General features: G+C 45.8%; 1 long non-coding RNA gene across 1 annotated transcript in view; it reads right to left on the bottom strand.

Moving 5' to 3' along the window:
• The window catches only part of LOC135058030 (uncharacterized), a 95,093-nt gene that overhangs the window by 7,901 nt on the left and 68,655 nt on the right, over positions 1-18,537 (bottom strand). The window contains exon 2 of the long non-coding RNA XR_010244545.1: positions 18,308-18,416. This is a non-coding gene — a long non-coding RNA (uncharacterized LOC135058030). The remainder of the gene's footprint in view (positions 1-18,307; positions 18,417-18,537) is intronic.

Raw genomic sequence — 18,537 nt, 5'->3', positions numbered from 1 at the left:
TTCTCCGGATCCATACGCAATTCAGTTCCAGAAATAATGTAGCCCAAAAATGAAATAGAAGGAACCTCAAAGGTGCACTTGGAGATCTTGCCATAAAGATGATTCTTGCGCAACCGAAGGAGTACTTCCTTAACCTGTAGTCGGTGCTCAGAAAGATTCTTTGAAAAAATCAAAATGTCATCCAAATAGACTACTACATTCAGATACAACATATCCCGAAAGACTTCATTAATGAATCCTTGAAAGACAGCGGGGGCGTTGCTGAGGCCAAATGGCATTACCAGGTACTCATAATGCCCGTCTCTCGTATTGAAAGCCGTCTTCCACTCATCTCCTTGACGAATACGTATCAAGTTGTATGCTCTTCTTAAGTCAAGCTTAGTAAATACTCGAGCTCCACGCACTCTATCGAAAAGCTCTGTGATGAGCGGCAGAGGATACTTGTTTTTAATGGTGACTTCATTTAAACCACGATAGTCAATGCATGGTCTCAGCCCTCCATCTTTTTTCTTTACAAAGAAGAAGCAAGCTCCCGCTGGAGAAGTGGAGGGACGGATGAAGCCCTTCTGCAAATTCGACTTAATGTACTCAGACATAGCTTGTGTCTCTGGAACCGACAAAGGATAAGTGCGACCTCGGGGCGGTATTTTCCCAGGAATAAGCTCAATGGGACAGTCCCAAGCCCTATGCGGAGGTAATTTATCAGCCGCCTGTTCCGAGAAGACATCCAAAAACTCTCGATAAGCCTCAGGAACTAACTCCACGTCCAACTTGGCCGATGCACGGAGTGGAACGACAGGAGTAAGACAATTCAATCGGCAGAAAGGACTCCAAGAAATTATTTGTGTCGACCCCCAGTCGACATGAGGGTTGTGTAGCCTGAGCCAGGGAAGACCCAAAACGAGATCATGAGACATTTCCTGAATAACTAGAAACTTCAGTTGTTCATGATGTAAAGCTCCCACTTGTAGCTGAATTGACTCAGACTGACTCGTAATCAAGGCGTTAGGAATTTGAACCCCGTTAATGGCTGTAATAGTAATAGGTCGCTCGACCAACTGTAATTTCAAACCCAAACTCTGGGCACAGGAAAGAGAAATAAAATTCCCAGCAGCACCTGAATCCAAAAGAGCCATAACGGTCTTGACTTTTGTTTTAGTAGACAAAGATACTGAGAGTAAACAGTCCACTTCTGGAGAAGATTGAGAAACCACACCCAGCTTGACTTCCCCGGAACAGGCTAGGATTGCCCGTTTCCCGGGCGAGCTTTGCAAGACTTGAGGAAGTGATCCGCGGCTCCACAGTAGAGGCAAAGTTTGTTCTCACGCCGACGCTGTCGCTCCTCTGGAGACAGTCGAGACCGATTAATCTGCATGGGTTCGTCTGGAGCTGTCGTAACCGATGGTTTAGATGGAGGAGCCCGGAATCTGCACCGATCAGACCGAGAACGTTCGCCAACTCGTTCCTGCATGCGGAGATCCACTTTCACACAGAGCGAGATCAACTGTTCCAAATAATCTGGCAAATCTCTTGTAATCAATTCGTCTTTAAGACGGTCGGACAGCCCGTTCCAGAAAGCGGCCCGTAAGGCATCATTATCCCAGCGCAATTCGGAAGCTATGGTCTGAAAATGAATCACATACTGACCCACTGAACGAGAGCCTTGTCGAACTCTGAGAAGATCTGAAGAGGCAGCGGCCGTTCTGCCAGGCTCATCAAAGATCCTGCGGAAAGATGAGATGAAATTAGTGTAGTTGGAAACCAAAGGATCAGATCGCTCCCATAAAGGAGACACCCATTCCAACGCTGAACCCTCAAGCAAGGAAATAATGTATGCTACTTTGGATCGATCCGTGGGAAAATTGTGTGCGAGGAGTTCAAACTGCACCTCGCACTGGTTAAGAAAACCACGGCAATTCTTCGGGTTGCCGTTGTAGCGAGAGGGAGTGGGAAGCTGAAGGCGTGACCTGGTACAGGACACTGCGTGAGCATTAACAGGAACGACTACCGGAGAGGGTACTGGAGCTGGAACTGGAACTACTGAAGCCAGGGAAACCTGAATTTGATCCAACCTGCCGGATAGTTCTGGGAGATACCGCATCACCTGGTTTTGCGCCGCTTCCTGACTCTGAACACGGGAAACCAGATCTTGGATGGCACTTGCTTCTGGGTTCCGATTCCCCGGGTCCATGGCGCCTGTGTATACTATCACTGACCTGGTCGAAGGGTGTTGTGGACTCTGGGCTTCTTCCGGTAACAGGGAAGAGGAACCGCTACTGGGTCACAATAGAGATGGCCGGATGTAGGTCTTCTTCATACAGGATGAAGACGGTAAGCAGGAAGCACGGAGGAATGATGAAGGTCTCCTGAAAAACAAGACTAGTAAAAGTGCTAAGTGCTGAGGTACAGAGGTGCTGGTATTATTGAGGTACTGAAGGCACTGAGGTGCTGAGACACCGAGGTACTGAGGTGCTGAGGTTCTGTGGTACTAAGGTGCCGGAGTGCTGAGGTTCTGAGGCACTGAGGTACTGAGGTGCCGAGGCACTGAGGTGCTGATGGCGCTCAGGCGCCTTGGTGGCACGGAGGTGCGTGATGGCGCTCGGGCGCTTGGAGGCACGAAGGTGCGAGATGGCGCTCGGGCGCTTGGAGGCACGGAGATGCTTGATGGCGCTCGGGCGCCTTGGTGGCACGGAGGTGCGTGATGGCGCTCGGGCGCTTGGAGGCACGGAGGTGCGTGATGGCGCTCGGGCGCTTGGAGGCACGGAGGTGCGTTATGGCGCTCGGGCGCTTGGAGGCACGGAAGTGCGTGATGGCGCTCGGGCGCTTGGAGGCACGGAGGTGCGTGATGGCGCTCGGGCGCTTGGAGGCACGGAAGTGCGTGATGGCGCTCGGGCGCTTGGAGGCACGGAGGTGCGTGATGGCGCTCGGGCGCTTGGAGGCATGGAGGTGCGTGATGGCGCTCGGGCGCTTGGAGGCGTGAGGAAACACTGAGACACTGGAGACACTGGGGACACTGGAGACACTGGAGACACTGGAGACACTGAAGACACTGGTATACTGGAAAGCACAGCGGAAACAGGAACAAGGGAGCTCTGGAGATCACTGCTTCTGACAAGCAGAATGATGATACACAGGCGCCGGCTCCCTGCTCGGCGTCTGGCTTTGAACCTCCCGCCTTAGTCTGATTGGCGGAGCGGGCAGATGACGTCAGCCCCGCTCCGCCTACCTAATCTAGAGCAGCATGGCGGCGCCCTCGCTCCGGGAGCCGCCGGAGAGACCCGCTGACCCGACGCCGGACCCCCGAGGCTGCCGGAGGGGAGAGACGCCAGGCCATCCAGGACACCCGCAGAGGCAAGCGTGGCCGCCGCTGCCCGCGGGGTGTGACACTCTGATACACTGATTCAAGAGAACCTGATCATGTTTGGAAAGAGTTGAGTCGAAAAACTGAGAACTGGAAGACTGTTTAGAAGACTGAGCAGATGTTGAATCCGGGGAGTTAATACTTTCAGAAGTGTTGCTGTAGGATGGAGACACAGAAGTATATGCAACTTTCAAATCTAAAGTCTGAGAACCTTGACTTGAATTTGCAGCTTGGAAATCTTTAATAACTTGGTCTAATGTATCCTGATTTTGCACAGACAGAGATGTTGGAGAGAATTTAGCAGTAGACAGACTGTTGACAAATTGGCCACAATGCCCAGATGACTTTGAATGCATTACTTTTGGAGCAAACTCCTGTTTTACTGCTTTGCAGAAGGCGGGAAGATCACTCAGTAGTGGATCTTTAGATTCAATGAGAGGATTCGCCCAGTCCAGTGCTCTACCTTTGAAGAACAGGAGGAAGTATCTGATTGCATTGGCTGGAGTAATACTCACTGAAGATTCTGACTCAGTAAAAGCGAGGTATTGGCATGGAACTGAGCATAGTCACCATCAAAGTAGACTGGAGCTTGTGTATCTAGTGGACACTTGGAAGGCTGAATGTCAGTTGAAGTCTCGGAAGACCATATAGGACACTTGAGAGTAGAGAACTGGAATAAGCATTCAGAAGCAGGAGTAGAATCAACTTGAAATGCTCTAGGATGGAGAGAGGACGTCATCTTCTGGATTGACTGACGGGAATTCTCAGCTGAGGTTGACTGAACGCTAGAAGCTTCATCTTGGGGCGAGATGCTTAGAGCCTCCATCTGGGTTGAGGCAACTGCAATATCTGCAAGAACTGTAGACTCTGGACATAGCGACAGGAGTTGCTTACTTGAAACACTGGAGAGAACCACACCGGGTTCAGAGGAACTGGAATTGGCAGGGACAGATGGCAACTTTGGACAAACGGATGGAACCGGGATTTGTACAGGACTACTTGAATTGACTTGAACTGAAGGAGGCTGATCTGGACAGACGGATGGGACCGGATTGGGTCCAGAAAAGCTTGAACTGGCTGGAACCGGAGGAGTCTTCGGACTGACGAATAGGACCGGATTTGATCCGAAGAGACTGGAATCGGCTGGAACCGAAGGAGACTGATCCGGACAGACGGATGGGACCGGATTGGGTCCGGAAGAGCTTGAACCGGCTGGAACTGGTGGAGTCCTCGGACTGACGGATAGGACCGGATTTGATCCGAGGATGCTGGAATCGGCTGGAACCGAAGGAGGTAGCCCATCATTGGAGCCACTCAGGCTGGCTGGAACCAGTGGAGACTTTGGACCGATGGCTGGAACTGGGCTAGGTCCATTGACACTTGACTCTGTATAGACAGAATCCGGATGTTCTGATGATCCCTCTTGGAGTGGTATTGAGCTGGTAGCACTCTCTGAAGTTGGCAAACAAAAGTTCATGTCTGTATCTGTGGCTTTAAGAATTCCTCCTGGGATCTTGGCCCTGGATTCCTCTCTTGAGGCTGAAACTCCAAAGACCCCTCCTGGGGTTAATAGATCAGACACACTTCTTTGAGTTGCATGCCCGGATGCCACTTCTGGAAACTGAACATCAGATACCCCTTCTGGGGTCACAACATCAGATGCCCCACCTGGGGCTGTAGACACAGATGCCCCTTCTTGGGCTGTAGACACAGATGCCCCTTCTCGGGCTGTAGACACAGACGCCCCTTCTCGGGCTGTAGACACAGACGCCCCTTCTCGGGCTGTAGACGCAGATGCCCCTTCTCGGGCTGTAGACGCAGATGCCCCTTCTCGGGCTGTAGACACAGATGCCCCTTCTCGGGCTATAGACACAGATGCCCCTTTTCGGGCTGTAGACACAGATGCCCCTTCTCGGGCTGTAGACACAGATGCCCCTTCTCGGGCTGTAGACACAGATGCCCTTTCTCGGGCTGTAGACACAGATGCCCCTTCTCGGGCTGTAAACACAGAAACTACTTTAGTTATGGGTAACAGATAGTCTCTGTTGATTTCTGAACTTGGGATTGGGTCTATTTGTCACAGGACCCCAATCGTAGACTTTTTGGACACTCCTGTCCGGGGTAAAGGAACTTGAAACTGTAGAGGATACGTTGGAAGGTTTGCAGGTGAAAACACTGTGATGTTGGGACCTGTCACCAACTTTTGAGTTGCGGAAGGAACAGTCCTTAATAAGATGACTAGAACTCCCACAGTAAAAGCAGAGGTGAAGCTGCTTGCGATGTCGGCGTTCAGCTTCCGTGAGTTTGGAGCGCGGGTAGCTCTGGAATCTTCCCTCTCTTTGCACAGGAGGAGAGACTTTAGTATTAAGGAAGCTTGACACGGAGGTCGCAGTAGTCTCAATAGATTGAGCAGGACTCTTCACTGTGTTTAAAGCACCACCCAGGATTTCCAGCATTATCGGAATGATTTTTGATAGAAGACTTTGAAGTTGTTCTAATAGCTGATAAAGAGTGCTTATTGGTTCTGATTTCACAGCAGACAACAGAGGAGTCCTGAAACTTTCAAAAGAGGGAGTCGCTCTCTCAGGAGAATTAGTTGTGAAGGAAGTGCCATAGGATTGACTTGAGCAAGGTCCATCCACAGGAACGTATTGTGCAGGGGAAATTGGAATGACTGAAGCAGGAGTGATTTGAACAGGAACTGGAGGAACAACAGAAGTTGGAAGGGATTGCTGCAAGGTATCCAAGCGGGTAGAAATTCCCTTTAGACACAGGATCACTTGCTGTTGTGCAGCATCGTAGCCATTGAGTCGTGACACAAAACTCTGGAGTGACCCTGACCCCACACTCTGACCACCATCCGGGTCCATGGGCCTCGGAAAAACTGTCAGGTTGTCAAGATTCTGATTTAGTCTGTTCCCGGAGGGGGCACTAGTGGGTCAGTGTTGGAATGACGTATGAAACGTGGAGACTGAATAAAGTCCTGCGCATATGCGCTAATGTTTAATAAACATAAAAGTCACAGAGAAATGATATAGCAGTGGATGATAACTTAGAACCGGCAGTACAGATGAAATAATAAGCAGTAACTGAATCCAAGGTAATAATCAAAAGTCTCTGGCAACACAAATATAGAAGATAACTTGATGACTGAATGCAAATGGTTTCAAGCAAAACAAAGTCGCTGATAACACAAATGAGGAATGAAGATAACCTGATAACTGAATGCAAACGGGTTTGAAAAGTATAAGGTCACTGGTAACTGTGATTGATGCAAACAGAACTTCGGTATTTGTAAGAAGCACACAGTCTCTGTAACATAAAAGTTCTTTTAGCCAAGCAAGGCCCAGGCAGGAGACAGTCCTAACTCAGCATGTTTGTTAAGTGCTGGATGCAATACACAGAATGGAATGCTGGTAACAAGGGTGGTCATTCCGAGTTGTTCGCTCGCAAGCTGCTTTTAGCAGCATTGCACACGCTAAGCCGCCGCCTACTGGGAGTGAATCTTAGCTTAGCAAAATTGCGAACGAAAGATTCTCAAAATTGCGAATAGAAATTTCTTAGCAGTTTCTGAGTAGCTCGACACTTACTCTGCCACTGCGATCAGTTCAGTCAGTTTAGTTCCTGGTTTGACATCACAAACACACCCAGCGTTCGCCCAGACACTCCCCCGTTTCTCCAGCCACTCCAGCGTTTTCCCCAGAAACGGCAGCGTTTTTTCACACACACCCATAAAACGGACAGTTTCCGCCCAGAAACACCCACTTCCTGTCAATCACATTACGATCACCAGAACGAAGAAAAAACCTCGTAATGCCGTGAGTAAATTACCAAACTTCTTAGCAAATTTACTTGGCGCAGTCGCAGTGCGAACATTGCGCATGCGCAATTAGCGGAAAATCACTGCGATGCGAAGAAAATTACCGAGCGAACAACTCGGAATGAGGGCCAAGGTGCATAGATTAGGCAATGAATAACACCTGAGGAGAGTCTCTTACTGCTGATGAACTGTGGCTGGAGTCTGGAGCAAGCAGGAGAAATGCAGAATGATGTATGGAATGAAATGATGAGAGGAACCATGGGGAACCACTGGAAACAGGAACACGGGTGTCAGGTTCGGTCTGGTTTGTGTCCCCGGAGGGGGCGCTAGTGAGTCAGTGGAGGTAGGATGGAAGAAGTGAGGAGACTGGATTGGATTCCCGCGCATGTGCGCAATGTTATTTATTAACATAAAAGTTCACACAATAAGGCAGCAGAATAACGTGCAGGAATAAACAATAAAAAGTATGTAATGGAAATGGTGCAGCTTGGAAGCTGAGAGTCTATGGAAGGAATGGTAATATGATAGTATGATGGATAAGTCCACTGGTGTGGAAACCAGAGTGGTTTAAAACCTGGTAGCAGATGCAGGAGACTCACGTGAATGTTCACAGTGCAGTTCGTTAAGCACAGGCAGCTAGCAAGCTGCTTCACAGGTGAGATGATGGAATGCACCTGGAGAAAGTCTCTACTGCTGAGGCTGAAGCACACTGTGGTTGTAGATAGGTGTGGAGCCAAATACAGATGCAGGGGTTGCTGATGCTTGTAGTTCCACGGAGATGTAGGAAGGTAACCAGGAACACGGAGGAACAGGAAGGTAACCAGGAACACGGAGGATCCAGGAAGGAAACCAGGAACACGGAGGATCCAGGAAGGTAACCAGGAACACGGAGGATCCAGGAAGGTAACCAGGAACACGGAGGATTCAGGAAGGTAACCAGGAACACGGAGGATCCAGGAAGGTAACCAGGAACACAGGGGAACTGGAGACTGGAACACAGGAACTTGCACACTGAATGTCGCAGGAGAGCTGGAGTGGTTGCTGGAACTTGTAGTTCCACAGGAACACTGGAACAGCTGGAAACTGGAACGGAACTGGAACAGCTGGAAACTGTAACGGAACTGGAACAGCTGGGACCTGTAGTTCCACAGGTCCAATACACAAGGATATCTCTGTAGACAGAGGATTGCAAACAGGAGCCGCCTGTTCACAGAATGTGACGTGTTGTCCAAGGCAAAGAGACTGAGCCAGGAACTGGAGTTTAAACACCTTGGTCTGTGATGATTGGATGATCTCTATGAGAACACACCCTGCTGGATTGGGTGTTCAGATCAGCTGTGAGTTAACTGGAGCTGGTGATTAACCGGGAGAATAACACTGTAGACAGTTAATGCTATGCACTGCTGGTTGCTGGCTGGGACCAGTAGTGCACCGGGAGTTAATGCTGTTTAACTAGAAGCACTGTGTACTCCAGGCTGCTGGCTGAAACCAGTGGTTACCAAAAGATAGAACTGGTTAGGTGGAGCACAGTGAGCTGTGGGCTGCAGGAGACTGAAGACTGGAACTGCTGGGACCTGTAGTTCCACAGGTCCAATTCACAGAGAATACTCTGAAAACAGAGGACTGAAGCCAGGAGACTCCTGTTCACTGGAAGTGATGCAATGGAGACTGCGGATTCCTGACAACGGGGAACCACTTTAGACTGGAACACGGGGAACCACTGGAGACAGGAATACGGGGAACCACTGGAGACAGGAACACGGGGAACCACTGGAGACTGGAACACGGGGAACCACTGGAGACTGGAACACGGGGAACCACTGGAGACTTGACACACCAAATGTGACTCGTTGTCCGAGGCGATGAGAATGAGCCAGGAACTGGAGTTTATACCCCTTGCTCTGTGATGATTGGATGAATCTCTGTGAGAACACACCCTCCAGGATTGGGTGCCCAGATCAGCTGAGAGTTAACTGGAGCTGGTGATTAACCAAGAGAATAATTCTGTAGACAGTTAATGCAATGCACTGCTGGTTGCTGGCTGGGATCAGTAGTGCACCGGGAGTTAATGCTGTTTAACTAGAATCACTGTGTACTCCAGGCTGCTGGCTGAAACCAGTGGTTACCAAAAGATAGAACTGGTTAGGTGGAGCACAGTGAGCTGCAGGAGACTGAAGACTGGAAGTGCTGGGACCTGTAGTTCCACAGGTCCAATTCACAGGAATACTCTGAAAACAGAGGACTGAAGCCAGGAGACACCTGTTCACTGGAAGTGATGCAATGGAGAATGCGGATTCCTGACAATCCCCCTCCAAATTTATAACCTTACACAGTTTGGTATTGTCTGCAAAAATTGACACTATGCTCTCAAGACCTACTTTTAGATCATTTATGAAAATGTTGAACGATAATGGTCCAAGTAACATACCCTTGTGGAATGCCACTTAGTACTTTAGTCCAATTCCAAAAAGTACCATTTACCACAACTCACTGCTCCCTATTATCCAATCAATTTCTAACCCAAGTGCATATTGTGCTTCCCAGCCCCAGTTTTTGTAGCTTTTACTTAAGTCTCATGTGCTGTACTGTGTCAAAAACTTTAGCAAACTCTATTAAGATTTCATCCACCTCCTTACCATGATCTAGGTTTGAGCTGTTTCATAAAAGCCTAATAAGTTTGTTTGGCATGATCTATCCTTCACAAATCCATGTTGGTTCCTGTTAATAACCTTATTGGCTTCAAGGAACTTCTGTATACAATCCCTTAAAATACCTTCCAGTACTTTCCCCGCTATAGATGTAAGACTTACTGGTCTATAATTACCCAGTCCAGATTTACTTCCCTTTTTGCATATCGGCACAACTTCAGCTATATGTCATTGAGAACCATGCCTGATGTAAGTGAGTCAACCTCCCCCCTTGTGTGTCACCTCCCCTCTTGTAATCCTATCACTGTGACACCTCTCCCATTCCTTCCCCCTTACCATCTGGGAGGCAGGAGCTAGGAACCGGGAGCAGTTGGGGACTGTGTGCGTGGTCCCGTGCTGAAATGAATGCATAGCCCAGGGAGGTACAGACACCTCTCTCCCATCCTGGCACAGAAGGGGTCAGTGGTCTCTCCCACAACATGTTCCACCACTGGCTCCCTCCTCCCCAGACTCCACCGTCTACTCCCCATCTCTTCTCCCATGCGTTGGGAGCTGATGCTGCTGCTGTCAGGTAGACTGCACCACACCTGAGCACACTGTGCTGGCATGTGTGACTCCCAGACACCTGGAACCTGGACTGCAGCCCCGGCACAGCAATACGTCCACACCTGGTTTGGCGCTCTGTTCATTAGAAAGGAAGCATGCTCCAGGCAGCAAGCAGACATGGTGGAGGGCTGGCGGGTGGACGGCTTGGGGGCACCGCGATTGTGGCAAGTGGGGAGTACAGACGGAGTTCCGGTGGCAGCGGTCACAGTGGTGTGAGTGAGCCGTGCAGGTGCCGGTGGCTCCCCCCTTTGCTGGGCCTACCATGGTGCCCAGGGCATGTGCCCTGCTCTCAGCCCCTAGTTACGCTACTGGTGGATGGCATCAATATTTATTGGTGGGGTCCCTTACAAATATGTTGCCCTGGGGCCCCCATAAGCCTTAATCTGGCCCTATTCTTCATTGCAAGCCAGGAGCAGGGACTGCTTGAGGCTGGCCAAGCAGCGGGGTGCTCAGGGAGCGTGACACTGGTTTCCGGGGTCACGCTCCCTCCCAGCAGCAACACATATATTGGGACGGAGGCTGGGAGCTGCTGCTGCACGTAAGGGTGGGCGGGCGGAGCAGGTACGATGCGCTGGCCGGTGGCACACCCCTCTGCTGGGCCTGCCACAGTGCCCGGGCACATGCCCTGCTTGACCCCCCTTAGTTACTCCTTTGACTATAATAAGTAAAAACTACTAAATAAAATATTTATAAAAAGTGATCAGGTAGCCAAGATACAATTAAAATCATGTGCATTTTTTTTTATAGATAATAGTATATAAGTCTTAAAATTGCAGTATATCATATATCTTGAGACAATTTTTTTTTATAATTTATACATAAAAATAATATATAAAAGATGTTAGTGAATAAAAAAATCAAGGATGAGTAAAAAGTTAGGAGTTTGTTTAACTTTGTACAGAAGGTCAGTGAGGCACACCCAAAGCGTTTTGTCAATGAGACTTCATCAAGGTGTCTTGATGAAGTCTTATTGACAAAATGTGTTGGTAAATATGTACACAAAAATTTAAAAGTTATAAAAAAAATTATAAAGTCTGCATAGATGAAACGCATTGGCCATTCCCCATTTATCTCCTGCATTACAGATAAGCTACCTCTAGATTCCTTTATATGTTGTTCCTGTTTCATATAACTTTTTATAAATTATATAATTTTTCATAATATTTACATTTTACATTTTTATGTACACATTTACAGAATAAAGAAATTTTGTGAAAAATTTGTACAATATAAAATATACAATATTAGATGGCACTACTGTCTTTGTAAAATTAGTTCCCTTGAGCAATAACAGACATCCACAGTCAAAAGCTAGTGTACCAATACGGAAAGTGGTTCCTGTCTATTCCAGTGGTTCCTGTCTGTCCCAATCCTGTGCACCAAATAAAGTATACTACAATATAAAAGGAGTCTTGGCACACTGCTGTATGGTGTTTAGATGGTTATCCCAGAAGCACTATGGGCAGGATGTACTGTGCATTGCATTATGGATGTGATACTGTATTTCACGCCACTTAATGGGTACGTACTGGCGGTATTAATTAGAATCCGATGAGCTGTCCTTTACGATACAAGGATGAGTTTATTACCTAGGAATCCTCCTGCCAATGCACCGTGGGTGACCATGGGAGAGATCTGATTGGATCCCTCTCAGAGGAAAATGCGAAGAGAAGCCCATAGGCTTCAACTGGGCAACGTTTATCTATAGATGTCGTTGCCTACTGGGCCCAATCTCCGTAAAGATTTACATTCCAGAATTGATACAAATAGGAAATGTGTCCAGAACTCCCCAAAACATCAGTTTTCAGAGTTTTGGCTGCATTTTCCATTTAGTACATTCTGCCCACAATCAGGAAGTGGTCCTAAAGTTGATATTACTGCGGTGCAAGTACAATATACCTCGTTACTTATTGCTCCTTAGTATTGCATTGCTCCTTAATATAGATGTACTGTATGCAGGTGAACTCATAGAACTTGCTCATTGCACTTTCAAGTCAACCCCTGTGGTTATTGCTCATGTCCCTTCAGTGGCGGTATTCCATGCATGCCTACCATTGTATTTACCCACCATACCGTTCAAGCCCCAGTCTGATGCTACCCTTTTCACTTCAACTTGTGTTTATGTGCTGGCCCTGAGGCACTTCAGTACAGGGTGTGGGAATGCTGTAGCACATACTTGCTCTGGTCGCCATGGCTCGCACACACCTCAGGATGGGATGACATATTTATTGGGGTGTGGGTCATTAGATCGACAGTGTCTAGGTCGACCACTATAGGTCGACAGTCACTAGGTCAACAGGGCTGGAAGGGTGACAGGGTTTCTAGGTCGACATGTGCTAGGTCGACAGGTCAAAAGGTCGACATGAGTTGTTTGTTGTTGTTTTTTGTGTTGTTTTCTTCGTAGAGTGACCGGGAACCCCAATTAGTGCACCATGTCCCCTCGCATGGCTCGCTTCACTCGCCATGTTTCGGGCAAGGTGCCTCGCTCCGCTACCGCTTCGCTTGGCACAGATTACCGTTCCAATCGTAGTCCACGAGGATCGTTAAGTATGAAAAAGTTCAAAATAAGAAAAAAAATGTGAAAACCGCATGTCGACCTTTTGACCTGTCGACCTAGCACATGTTGACCTAGAAACCCTGTCGCCCTTCCAGCCCTGTCGACCTAGTGACTGTCGACTTATAGTGGTCGACCTAAACATTGTCGACCTAGACAGTGTCGATCTTCAGACCGGATCCCATTTATTGAGAGGTATTTTGGATTTATCTTCATTGATTTTTAAAGTTTTTTGTCATTTCCAAATATACTAGGTTTCTTCAGAAGCGGCAGTAACAAATATTGAGGTTTAATTAAAGTAAGAAGAATATTATCTTCATACACAGAGATTTTATATACTTCAGAGCCTGTTTGGATTCCAGTTTTATATTGACATTTTTGCGAGTTCTCACAGCTAGTGTCTCCAAACTCTCCAGCTTCTTATCTGCGAAACTCTGGAGAATTTAATGTTATATTGTAAGCTAGTTAGTTGGACCCGGGAATGCGGTGTGAAAGGGGGTATTAGCGTATCTTACTCCTGCAGGTAATAAAAACTTTAAACATGCCACTTACCGACATGCTTAAATTATAACGCCTGCACACATGACTGGTGACATTGTCAGTGTCGACCACCTGAGCACAATCCTGTGACCTAATATAACATTTTTACAAAAATCTGTTTTACATTTTCACCATAATTACATTATTTTGCTTGTTGTTATTATATTATTACTGTTTAGTGCATTGCATATATTTACGTATAGCTAACGACAAATATTGCTAACATCATAACTATTCTACTGGCGCCCTCATGTGGCAGCAGAGGAATACGGCTCAATATTACAGAAAATACAGTATTAAGGCTTTTCTCTAATAAAAATTGCTTGGCATAGCTCAATTTATGGTTTAAATACTGCAAGTGCTGAGTGGGTGATTGCGAAGGCATATACAGGTTGAGTATCCCTTATCCAAAATGCTTGGGACCAGAAGTATTTTGGATATCGGATTTTTCCGTATTTTGGAATCATCGCATACTATATTGAGATATCATGGCGCTAGGACCCAAGTCTAAGCACAGAGTGAACTTATGTTTCATATACACCTTATACACACAGCCTGAAGTTCATTTAATACAAATTTTTTAATAACTTTGTGTATTAAACAAAGTTTGTGTACATTGAGCCATCAGAAAACAAAGGTTTCACTATTTCACTCTCACTCAAATAATTCTGTATTTCGGAATATTCTATATTTCGGAATATTTGGATATGGGATACTCAACCTGTATATAATTTGAAGGGGACCTGATTGGAAGAGAAGGACAGTTGCAGTTACCACCTTTTTATATTGGGCCTTATATCTTCAAGGAAAGATAATGGCTCTGCACTGACCAGCCAGTCTCGTGTTCCTTATAGCAAGAGGAACCCAAAGTGTGTGGCCTCCCTGTTGTAATCTCATTACAATAATCTCACTGCAGAATAAAACCTTGCTTTGTACTGCTTCGCAAAATGAAGGGCACAATTGCCTCTTTTCTAAAATGTTAGCGGAAATGCATTCAACCCAACTCTTACTCTTCGTCTGTGCAAACTTCTGGTGGTCCACAAATTTGTTTCACAAATCTTGGTTGTACAATATGTGAGTAAACAGATCACTCAAATAAAATTTGTCCACACTAACCTTTCTAATAATGTGTACAAGTTCCGAAAAATTATATCAGTCTCTAAAAGCTAATACAGTGTTTCCAGATACAGGTTAAGTATCCCTTATCCAAATATTCCGAAATACGGAATATTCCGAAATACAGACTTTTTTTGAGTGAGAGTGAGATAGTGAAACCTTTGTTTTTTGATGGCTCAATGTGCACAAACTTTGTTTAATACACAAAGTTATTAAAAATATTGTATTAAATGGCCTTTAGTCTGTGTGTATTAGGTGTATATGAAACATAAATGAATTGTGTGAATGTAGACACACTTTGTTTAATGCACAAAGTTATCAAAAATATTGTCTATAATTACCTTCAGGCAGTGTGTATAAGGAGTATATGTAACATAAATGCATTCTGTGCTTAGATTTAGGTCCCATCACCATGATATCTCATCATGGTATGCAATTATTCCAAAATACGGAAAAATCCAATATCCAAAATACCTCTGGTCCCAAGCATTTTGGATAAGGGATACTCAACCTGTAATTAAAAAAAGGTTCCCACCTTAAGTAATAAAAAATGATCAAAAAGTCAGACTGTTTTGCTGCTGAACTCCTCTAATGGACAGATAAGCGTTTGAACTTTTAAATTCCTGACGCATGTTTTTTGGCTATTTTATATTTATTGGGACGGTTTGCTGCTGTGTCCCCTTTTAGATGGACAGATAAGTCTTCAAATACTTTTTATCTTGTACGTGTGTTGTCTAGCCATTGTATGTCTTTTGTATATTAAATTGTTACTATGTTTTACTTCTAAATGTCTGGGCTATCAAATATGTCTAATTGGGAATAAGCATGTTCCCTAATTTATTGCCCTCCACTACTAAATTACATTTTTTTGTGAGAACGGTACACACTATGTTTTGTTATGTTTTTTCTTTACATGTAAATCCTAAATGATGAACATCTGTTGGAAATTCTTGTAAAACCAGATAAGTGCTCTTGGTTATAATCATACCCACCTGGTCATTTCCCTTTTTATCTGTTATTGCACTCACAAGCGCTTATTTTCTCCACTACCTATCTTTGTTTATGTGTATACCATACACAAATTTTGTATTATGAGCGGCTACTCTTAAAAGAGTTGAGGAGTGTTGTCCATAACGTCCTATCACTATACATCGGTACTAAAGCGCCTAGGTCTCTGCTATTCTATATATATACATATATATATATATATATATATATATATATGCAGCAGTACTCAGGGATGAATAAAGAGACAAACTCCGATTCTGATGACAGAACAAGAGAGTTTTGGGTATATTTTCTAAGGTGCAGGTTTTTAAAAGTGGAGAAGCTTATCTAGCACCTTCTAGATTGGTTGATATGGTCAACATCTCCACTTCTAAAAGCACACACTTCAGTAAATATACCCCTTTGTCTCTTTGTTTAACCCTGAGTACCATCTTAACCCCTCCCGTACAAGCCACGGCGTCCTAGGTTGAGCCTGAAAATGGGCTTTTTGGATGCATTTACCCTTTAGTACATCCCACCCACAACGTGCACTCATTTGAACAGGGTGTCACTACTATTCAAACTTTCGGCACCTTCAAAATGCTGTTTTATTATTATTCCGATTCACACAGCATATAATGTAAAACAGTCTGGGGCTGATTCAGAGCTGGACGCAATGCCGATGTTAGCAGAGTTGAGTCATTTTCTTGTATACTGCACATGCATCAGAGGTACACTGCGTACGCACTGCGATTGATTACCTATGGCTATCTCAGGGAGGATATATGTATACCTATTTCACCATTGGTTTGGTGTTTTGTATAAAGACTCTGCTACATACTTACCGACAGCTGAAGTCTTCTATCCGGTAGAAAGCCTGCAGAGGGGATGCAGGTGGGGGTGGCGGGGCAGTTCTGGGCTAGTCATGTCATTAGGCCCCACCCCCTCATGGTAAAAACCAGCTATTTGCGCATATTTCAACAGGAGACAGTATAAGCAAAGATTGAGAATATTTGTGAAGCTAATAAAGTTCTTGTTATGGACAAGTTCTACCCAAAAGTTACTCAACAATCTTGTCAGAACCTGTTCCTATCATTTTCAGTTAATAATGAGAAGCTGGAAATGAAGCGTGATAGTGCCATGCACAGAGGAGTAACCAACCTCTCTCTGTCACATTACAGCTGCATGCTGTACAGATGTCTGAAAGAATATATACCATTTAATAATCAAAGTTACTTTTTGTTACACTTTCAGGATCTTATTAAATATTTCTTATTTTTATTCTGTACAAGCAAGCTAACCTGTCTTTCCCAAGCATTTATCGTGCTTTCCCTTAATAGTATTATTAGGAGAAATAATAGCTCTGGGAAAAAAATACCTGCGTCTCGCTAAGGGCCCAGGCTTTCGGCAGATGCATATGCGCACCCAAACTTTATGCACAAGGCTCCTGGCTGCCCGTGTCCCCTGACGACACCACACTATTATTTATTTATACATGTAAATATACATACCTCCTAACTTTCCCGATTTTTGCGGGACAGCGTCCAGTTTTTTTTGGGACTGTCCCACCCGCAGGCCACAGTGTCCTGCGGTGTGTGTGTGTGTGTGGGGGGGGGGGGGGGGGGGGAATCACAAGCCTGTGATCCGACTTGTGACATCTTTTGACTTATTTCTTTAGTTTGATTTGGTGCTGGTGTGTTTGGTTTTGTTAATTTGTCACTGTATTGACTCTCATTTTGGTTGTATATTTTTTTAGAGCATCTCCTAGTAACAAGCACATAGACGCCTGGTCGCTTGTCTGATGCCGCTGAATGACGTCATGACTTGGAGCCCAGGCTTAGGGAGTAATTCAGATCTGATCATTGGGCTGCGTTTTTCGCTGTCCTGCGATCAGATAGTCGCCGCCTACAGGGGGAGTGTATTTTCGCTGTGCGTTCCTATGTGTTAGCAGAGCTGCTAAAAATCAGTTTATGCAGTCTCAGCGCAGCCCAGGACTTACTCTTCCAGTGCGACTGAATCCTGCTAATCGTGACCGGAGTCGATGTCAGACACCCTCCCTCAAAACGATTGGACACGCCTGCATTATCCAGACACACTCTGTAAATGGTCAGTTGCCACTCACAAATGGTCTGTTCCTGTCAATCACCTTGCGTACGCCCGTGCAAATGGATCCTTCGTATCATCCCCTCGCTGACCGGCGATGCCCATTGTAGCTGTCCGACACGCCTTCGCATTGCGGTGCATGCACAGTTTGGAACTGATCGCCCGCTATGTATACACAGCAGCATTCAGATCTGTATTACCCCCCTTAGTCAGTACAGAACAGGCGGGTATCGGAGGCGCCGGATAGGCGAGTATTATTATTGAATTGCTAATGAACCAATTGTCTTTGCTGTTATATAAGTGTTGTTTGTGAAGTGTTTATGTGAAACGCCGTAGGACTTAATAAAGGAAGCTATTTTAAAACTACTACAAAGCCTGTTTGAGTGCCACTGGAATTTCTTACCTGTATGGGGTCTGCCAGTCAGTCTCACGGAGGGCACCGCAGCAAGCTCTATAGGAATCTACATCAGAATGCCGGGTGTTGGACTCAACTCAGTCTGTGTATATCGACGTTTCAATGTTTATATTAAAACATTTTCATCAGCGCAAAGACAAAATTACATACAGCTTACCTTATTACCCCCGCCAAACTGTCCATGTTGCCCAGCGTCCACCACACCCGCTCAGTAAAGATGACGTCATCACAGGTTGCCAGCCCACGGCGTCACGGAGAATCCCCACCTGTTAGGTGATTGAAACAAAAAACAAAACCTTTACAAAAGTGCAAACAAATACATAGTATCAAAACTATGTTACACAGTAACACACTATCCTCTGCTGGTGCATCAGTTAATACAGTTGC

This window comes from Pseudophryne corroboree, chromosome 3 (genome assembly GCF_028390025.1).
Source record: "Pseudophryne corroboree isolate aPseCor3 chromosome 3, aPseCor3.hap2, whole genome shotgun sequence".
NCBI lineage: Eukaryota > Metazoa > Chordata > Amphibia > Anura > Myobatrachidae > Pseudophryne > Pseudophryne corroboree.
Note: the sequence above shows the minus strand (reverse complement) of the source record. Positions and strands in the feature narration are given on the sequence as shown.